Below are 9,370 nucleotides of genomic sequence, written 5' to 3' on the forward strand. Positions count from 1 at the left end.
CCCACAGTCCCGGGATTGAGCCCCAAGCCCTGTGTCAGGCTCCCTGCTCAGCAGGGATTCTGTTTCTCCCTCTCCCTTTGCCTCCCTCCGCTCCCACCCCCACTCATGCTTACTCTCTTTCTCTCAAATAAATAAATAAAATCTTAAAATTAGAAACAGAAACAAAGGGAAAGCCCCATGCTTCTTGGACAGGGAGGAGAGAAATTAGAACAACCCCAAAGAAGCTCTTGCATTCCCTGACACTATAGACTTACACTAGAAAGTTGACCTCCCTCTTCCAGCTTCAAGGAAGACCTGTGAACGGCCCACAAGCCGGGCCCTCCTTGTACAATGGCTGGTGGCACATGTCTGAGATACAACAGTCCAGGCAGGGCCAAAGAGGACGGTCTAGAACAGGAGGATGATTCCGCCCCTTCACAGACTGTGAAAACGGGTACGGGAGCATCATGCGGCCTCCATGGGAAGCACAAGAAATTAAGAACTCTGTTTTCAAGATATTATTTATGTATATAAGTATTTATTTATTTATTTATTTGAGAGAGAGAGAGAGAGAGAGCGCGCGCATAAGCAGGGAAAGGGGCAGGCAGAGGGAGAGGGAGAAGCAGGCTTCCGGCTAGCAGGGGCTCGATCCCAGGACCCCGGGATCATGACCTGAGCCGAAGTTAGGCACGTAACCAACTAAGCCACTGACTGAGCCACCCAGACACCCCAAGAACTCTGACCCTCAAGCACTTGTCTGCAAACCAGCAAATAATATTTGTCCTTGAGTATCTGTTTGCTCGCTTCTTGTTTCCCTTCTCCACTGCAATAATTTACCCAAGCGCATGCCGCTCCTATCCCTGAGCTGGGAAAGGCTGCTCCAAGAGATCTAGTCTGGAGTAATCAGTTGAGGAAAAGGAACTAAAACAAAAACAAACAAACAAACAAACAAAAACAACACAGGGTGCCCTTCGTTTTCAGAAAAGGGGGAGAGAGCGAGCATGTAGCCTGGCCCCCGTCCTCAGAAGGCTGGAGATATTTTGTATTAACATGTAGATGGCACCTACCAAAAGCCAGACCCTGCTGCAAACACAAGAATGAATTCATTTGACAGAACCAACACTGGATAGTCTATCGCTAACAGGTTCGTGTTTGGGGCAGGGGAGAACGTGTGTGGGCTGCAGCTGTGGGCCAGTCGGACGCACCCTCCAGAGCCACCAGCAGTCACTTCAGGTCGCTGCTGGGAGAGAAGGGAGCAGCCGGCCACTGGGGACTAGACGTCAGTGCTAGCTTCGGTGAGGACAGTGGAGACTTTCCCTCACTGGAGAAACGGGATCCTGTTTGTACAGCGAGAGTGTGGTTATGACGGGGCCGGGATTTCAGGATTAAGAGGTTTTATTCATTGATGAAAGAGAACAGAGCTGCCTCTGGCTGAGTCTATACACAGTGAAAAGGGGAAAGCGAACTGAGAGACTTGTCCAGGGCTGGACACGTTTAAAGTCGTCTGTAGAGGCCATTCAATGAGGAGGATTAAAGCCTAGATCGCAGGTGTTGATAATTCATGAATAAATGGATGTGGCTTTTTGAATTTTAGAGCCTCTCTCTTTCTTTACTTTATGTTCCTGTGCTCATTTTACTGATGGAAGATTCCAACCACATGGAGAGCACTAACAAGAACAAGGACCATTTCTGAAAGGCCTGCTTTATTCCTGAGGCGTGGTAGGCATTATTAGCGTTATCTTGCAGGTTCAAAGTGGTTACGCGTCTTCCCAAGGTCATTGGGCAACCAGGAGAGCTGAGACTCTGAGTCCTCTCCCTCGGTCCCTGACTCGGACTGCACCAGCCTGCTTGCTGATCCCGTGCTACCCAGGCCTCTTCTGATCCCCATAACTTTTCATTCTCTGTTCCTTCTGTGTGGAAACTCTTTCCGAATCTTCTGTTTTCACTCTTCAGGGCCTAGCTCAAATATGGCTTCCTTTGAGATGTTCTCCCCCTACCCTACCCCCAAGAACTCACAGTTAGTCCTCAGTGCTAAGTCCTTATACTCACACTGGAAGTGAACTAGTAGGTGGGCGCTGTGCTAGGAAGGTCTGAGATGACGTTTCTCTGTAGACTGTGGATCACTGGCATCAGAGTCACTTGGGTTGCTGGTGCCGAGTCTGTGTGCATTGATGGGGAGAGGGAAGGGGCTCTCCTGGGCCCCATTCCAGGTTTACAGAAACGAAGCCTCTGATACTAAGCCCCTGGAATGAGCAAGCACCCCATTCCTAAAGACACGAAAGTCTGAGAACCTTGGTAAGCCTTAGACCTACACAGCATCCCTGGTGACAGGCTCCCCAGACATAAGTATGGTACCCAGGTGAAATTCAACAGCTTCTAAACAAAAATCAGTATCACCGTAAGAGACTCTTTAATCTCAGGAAACAAACTGAGGGTTGCTGGAGGGGAGGGGGTGAGAGGGATGGGAAGGCTGGAGGATGGACCCTGGGGAGGGTATGTGTTATGGTGAGTGCTGTGTGTTGTGTAAGACTGATGAATCACAGACCTGTCTCTCTGAAACAAATATTATATGTTAATAATAAAAAAAATCAGTATCACCTACAGGAAAAGTAAAGAACTGCAGAGACTGAGCCTTTTTGTTTAGATTTAAAGGAATTTTCCTGCACAAAACAGACACATAGATCAGTGGACAAAGAATCCAGAAATGGACCCTCAACTCTATGGTCAACTAATCTCCAATAAAGCAGGAAAGAATGTCCAATGAAAAAAAAAAAAAACAGTCTCTTCAACAAATGGTGGTGGGAAAATTAGACAGTCACATGCAGAAAAATGAAACTGGACCATTTCCTTACACCACACACAAAAATAGACTCAAAATGGTTGAAAGACCTTAATGTGAGACAGAAATCTGTCAAAATCCTTGAGGACAACACAGGCAACAACTCTTCGATCTCAGCCGTAGCAACTTCTTAGAAACGTCGCCAAAGGCAAGGGAAGCAAGGGCAAGGATGAACTATTGGGACTTCATCAAGATACAAAGCTTTTGCAGAGCAAAGAAAACAGTCAACAAAACCAAAAGACAACTGACAGAATGGGAGAAGATATTTGCAAATGGCATAGCAGATAAAGGGCCAGTTTCCAAAATCTATGAAGAACTTAGCAAACTCAACACCCAAAGAACAAATAATCCAATCAAGAAATGGGCAGCAGACATGAACAGACATTTCTGCAAGGAAGACATAGAAATGGCCAACAGACACATGAAAAAATGCTCAACATCACTCGGCATCATGGAAATACAAATCAAAACCACAATGAGATACCACCTCATACCAGTCAGAACAGCTAAAATTAACAAATCAAGAAACAACAGGTGTTGGCAACAACAGGTGTTCCACTGTTAGTGGAAATGTGAGCTGGTGCAGCCACTCTGGAAAACAGTATGGAGGTTCCTCAAGATGTTAAAAATACAACTACCCTATGACCCAGCAATGGCTCTACTAGGTATTTACCCCAAAGGAAGAGATGTAGTGATCTGAAGGGGCACGTGCACCCGAATGTTTACAGCAGCAATGTCCGCAGTAGCCAAACTATAGAAAGAGCCCAGATGTTCATCTACAGATGAATGGATAAAGAAGATGTGGTGTATATATACAATGGAATATTATGCAGCCATCAAAAATGAAATCTTGCCATTTATAACAATGCAGATGGAACTAGAGGGTATTATGCTAAGTGAAATAAGTCAATCAGAAAAATTACCATATGATTATTACCATTATGAAAATTACCATATAAGAATTACCATATGATTTCACTCATATGTGGAATTTAGGAAATGAAACAGGAGCACACAGGAATGGAGGGAAAAAAATAAAATAAGATGAAGTCAGAGAGGGAGACAAACCAAAAGAGACTCTCAATCATAGGAAACAAACTGAGGGTTGCTGGAGGGGAGAGGCTGGGGGGATGGGGTAACTGGGTGATGGACATTAAGGAGGGCTCGTGATATAATGAGCACTGGGTATTATATAAGACGGATAAATCACTGAACTCTACCTCTGAAACTAATAATATACTATGTTAAGTAATTGAACTTAAATGAATTTTAAAAATAAAAATGGAATGTATTTAGAAAAAATGATAACAAAGGAATTTTCTTTTGATGGACACTTTTTAAATGGAACATAAATGAATTTAATCAAAAATAACTACAAGTTTATTTTTATTAAACCTGCCAGATATATTTATTGTGGATTTACAAATTTCCTTCCTGAAATGTGGGCCCGTTAGACGTAGGGACTGTGTCTTTCACCTCCCTTTCTCCAGACTCAGCGCCCAGCTTGGGGGGAAAGTGAAACAAACAGCTGAACAGGAGGACAGTAAGAGCTTCACTCAGCAAACATTTGTGGCCAAGCATCGGTTGTGCGCAGCTACAACTTTGGATCAGCCCCTAGCACCTGGCCTCAAGGAGCTCAGTACGGAGTAGGACGACTAACACATCCAGCCAACGCTATGATGAACACTATGAGGGGTGTATAAAAAAGCCCTACCAGAGGATTAAGGGAAACGATTTTCTACTACTGGATTAGGGAGGACTGCATGGAGGAAGGGGCACACACCTAAAAGTACAGTAGTCTGTGTCCTTTAAGATAGAAAGTAGGCAAGGAAGGTGGGTAGGGGATGGGTGAAACAGTGATGGAGATGAAAGGGTGCACGTGCTGTGCTGAGCACCGTGGGATGGGTGGTGTATGGAAGGGTTGAATCACTATATGGTACACCTAAAACTAATACTACACTGTACGTTAACCGGAATTTAAAGAAGAACTTTAAAAACAAATAAATAAAATAAAATAAACAAAAGAAAACTGAAAAAAGATAGAAAGTAGGCAATAAATATTTCTGTTTGTACATAGTATGAAGTATGTTCAAATAAAAATGAGCTAGGAAGGCAGTAGAAATCTGTCCTTACTTTTTATACCAGTAAGTACAGAATCCATAGGCAGAGTCTTTGGTATAAAAAAATTCTCCAACTAATAAAACATCGGCAATGCATTAAAAATTCTCAGGGAGGAGAACTACGAAATAAACATAATAAATCACTTTAATGGTAGTAAAACCAAGACAAATCAAAGTCCCAGTGTTGACTTTCCAGTTATCTTTGAACAACTTTGTATCTTGAGAACAAATGTCAACATAATTCCAAAAACTTGTGAAGGACAGCATGTAAATATATTATATTAAACAGTGTTTCATTTAAAAGACTTGCCTGCCTCACATTTTATAGCTTTCCCATTCAGAATGCGAATTTTTGCCTGGAAGTTGCTTTGTTTTATTATTTCTGCCACATATGCTTTTAGAGAATTGTGCAGCTGAATACTAATTCAGAGATTCTTCTTACATTTTTTAATTCCCTAGATGGAGTTTAATTTCTTTGTTATGACTACTCAAGCTTTTTGAAATAAAATAGAATTTAAGGCACACAGATTTATCCTTACTTTGGGGCATCTTAAAGTCTACTGATATCAAATGCTAGGCACAAGTTAGCCACAGGTTTAATGCTTCCCACTTTTCTTTTGTTAATGAAATGTTTGCACAGCTGCTGCAGTGTGTACAGAAAGATTAAAACCTGCTGTCACTTTGTTAAGAGAAACCAGGGGGAGATTTAATACATCTGGCCTGGGAATTAAGGAAACCTGGTAAAACCAAAATTGCCCATTAGTTTACAGGAGCTTCAACCCGGGGTCTGGGAGCGGGAAGGAGGATGGGCTGACCTTTAAAACTGGCTGAAACCCATCACACCACGTTTCCGTCAAGGCTCCTTGCCTTCCACTTCTGCCGCAAGCAAACACCTTTAGCGCTCCCATGAATTCGTATCTGAGAACAAATTCCTCTTTGGTTTAAGATGGAGTAAAACAAAGTGAAATAACTATGTCCTATGTCAACCACACCTCGATTAAAAAGAAAGATGGGGTAAAATAGCTAAGAAAGCAGTCTCCCATCCCAATTGCAAATGCAGGTCCTGTCAAGAAAGTTATAGTCATTCTGAAAATAATAATAATAATAATAGATTAAAATGAAATAGCAAGTCATTGGGATAGATCAGATGAGTCATTTGCCAAGTCGTGTCCTGAGTATGAAACAAAGGGAAGGGAAATGTCCCCAGAGATATGCCACTCCAGCAACAGCCAATGCCCACTTCCCCATCCCCTCGCCAAGCCTTGTAAACAGGAGAGCGCGCAGATCTGGGTCGGAGTGGCTCGTTGCCCACCTGAAGGCTGCCGGGGGTCCTGTCTGAGTTTGCACACCCTTCTGCACTAGTCACTTCAGGGCAGAGTGGGGGGCATGCAGACAACACCAGGCACAGAGGGCTTGGAGAATTTCACATCTTGACTCTTTGTACTTGAGTGGGTCTTTCACTGAGTAAACTCAGCATGCTTTTGGGCACCTGACAGAAGAGCAGAGAGGCCTAGAAAGTTTAGCAGCTTGCCCAAGGCTGGTCAACCTGGTCTCGAAGATGCCAGAAAGGAGGGAATTTGACCTCTTTGTCCTAACCACCAGGCCAAGATGCCCTCAACAAGGAGCATTTGTCCTAGAACCTCAGGAGACGCACTCTGGTCAAAAGAAAATGGAATGAAAGAGTTAAAAACAGGGTCGCCTGGGTGGCTCAGTAGGTTAAAGCCTCTGCCTTTGGCTCAGGTCATGATCCCAGAGTCCTGGCATCGAGACCCGCATCGGACCCGCATCAGGCTCTCTGCTCAGCAGGGAGCCTGCTTCCTCCTTTCTCTCTGCCTGCCTCCCTGCCTACTTGTGATCTCTGTCTGTCAAATAAATAAATAAAATCTTGAAAAAAAAGAGTTAAAAACAAACAAACAGAGCTAGCTACCATGGCAAGCAGAGTTCAGTGGGCTGATACAAGCCACCGGCTTTCAGTTTCAGTGCATTTCAGCACCCAGTTAATTTGCAAAGCCATCCGGGTGTGCGTGCCCAAGCCTGGGGATCGCTGGGGCTGCTCTAAGGGGAGGCTTGCCGGGCCGTGGTTCTCCCCTCTCCTGTCTCCTCTGATCATCTCTGGATTGAGAGCCACAGCGGGGCAGGATTTATCATTTGTACAAGAGGCTTTGGGCCCAGCAGGGTCCTCCAGGGAAGATGCCGGCGGGTCACGGGCATTTTGAGAGTTGGCAAATGGGAGATGCTCCATCCCTGTGTCTTCCAGAACCACTGATGGAGGGAGCTAGCTCTTCGCTTCTTCCCTTGTAAGCACTACTATTGTTCATCAACAGGACACTCTGAGGTGAAGGGCAGCTGGCTTTCAGAAGTCATCCAGCTAAATTCGACTGGCAGACAAGCGACAAGACAACAGATGGACACTGCCGGAAAGTCGTGCCTCTCGCTGTCTCCTCCTTCCCACCCGCTGCCAGAGCCTGCAGCTTTTGCTCTTGCACAGTCTGCTGCGTGGCTCTGCGTTCTCTGCTTGGCCAGCGCCATGCCCCAGGGGCCACAGCCACACTCCCCTCGCCCCTCTCCCCTGCCCACCCCACTCGGCCAAGCTCATCTTCCGGGCCTCGGCACAAGTCACAAGTCAAGGTTTTTGAAGGTGACATTTGCGCCCTCCTACCCTGCTCATTCCTTGAAGTGTATCCTCTTTCCATGAAGATCAAGGTGTCTAGCGGCACAGGATACATCTCATTATGCATTACTTGATAGGAGTAAACGATAGAGAGTTGATCACCCACTCAGAGTCCAGACTCTGGGACCTTGGTTTCCCCCCCCGGGCGGCGGTGGGGGGCGGGTTCTAAAACTCATGTGACACCACTTCCTGGCTGCGTGAGCTCAAGCTTCCTTCACATTTCTGGGCCTTAGTTTACTCATTTGAAAATTCTGGATAATAATAATCCTTACCTCACAAGGTAGTTTTACAAATTTAATAGGTGAATATGTGAAGTTCTTACTACAGTGCCTGACAGATCGTACGTGTTACATAGGGTTAAATAAAAGTGAATAAATAGGAAGGAGCATGAATACAGCTGCAAATATTTCTGCTGCTCTGATATCTACATCAGGTGCCAATTCTTGGCCAAACGAAAACTCAAAATATCTCAAATGACCACCACAATTTTATATAAAACAATGTTTGTCATAATGGACTCAAATGTTGCTGTTTTCAACCGCTCACTATTAGGACAAACAGTTGACTCATAAGGTCTTTCTCGAGACCACTGAGGTTTTATAAATAAGCCATCAGCTCCTAAGAAATGCCTTAGAGGGCGCCTGGGTGGCTCAGTGGGTTAAAGCCTCTGCCTTCGGCTCGGGTCATGATCCCAGGATCCTGGGATCGAGGCCCGCATTGGGCTCTCTGCTCAGCGGGGAGCCTGCTTCTCCATCTCTCTCTGCCTACTTGCGATCTCTGTCAAATAAATAAATAAACAAACAAACAAACAAACAAATAAAAAGAAATGCCTTAGAGATGTCACATACTCTCATCTCCCCATGTCTTTGCTCATTCCTTTCTTTCTACTTCAAATGTCCTTGGAACCCAGCTTTTCTCGTCCCAACCCCATGCTTCCTCGAAGTCTCCAATGCAGACATGGTCTTTGCTACCCGTGCCCCCTTCCCAAGCGGGGATGAGTGGCTTCCTCGCTTGCCCTCCCACGTGACAGCGTGTCCCTGTGCCAGAAGTGCAGAGCGTGCCCCAAAGTGGTACTTCGGTAGCTGCCTGCACACATCCCTCCTCACCGGCTTGAGAACAATGTGAGAGCAGAGACTGGCCTCCTTCCTCTTGCACGCTCTGAGCCTACAGAGCTCAGGATGTGGCAAAGCGCAGCTCGGCCAGTGAGGAAGGACTTGCAAAGTGATGTGTTTCATTTGGGTTTCCTCTTGCTCAGGCAAGTGTACTAAGAAAGCATGAATGAAAAGACTCTTGTATAGCTACTTAAAAATCCAAGGACAATAATGACATTTAGACATTTGACCCTACTTTTCTCTCTTTTAGGAAAAAGGTAATCAGTGGGAGAAGGAGTAGTTCTTTATGCTTGTCATGCTCCCACCCTGCGTGTGGCCACTGCATTCCCTTAGCAGTCAGAGTTCTAGACCCCAGCTTCTTTGCGTATTACTATAAAGCCAGATCTCCAGATGCGCCATGCTTAGACACCACTGATGGTCACCAGGGCTTGGGTTCTCCTCTTCCTTCACCTACAGAAGACCGTGTCTCCCAGCCTCCCTTATATTTAGGAACAGCGATATGACTACGTGTAGCCAAAGGGGTGTGAGTAGAAGTGATATTTGCCGCTTCCGGGCCTGGCTCACATCTCTCTCATTCCCCACGTGCCCACTGAATGAGAGAACCTTCACGGACCAAGAAGAGGGTGAGACTCCAGATGGAAGGAGCCCA

Source organism: Lontra canadensis, unplaced genomic scaffold, assembly GCF_010015895.1.
Source record: "Lontra canadensis isolate GAN:19392208 unplaced genomic scaffold, GSC_riverotter_1.0 scaffold178, whole genome shotgun sequence".
NCBI classification, from domain to species: Eukaryota; Metazoa; Chordata; class Mammalia; order Carnivora; family Mustelidae; genus Lontra; species Lontra canadensis.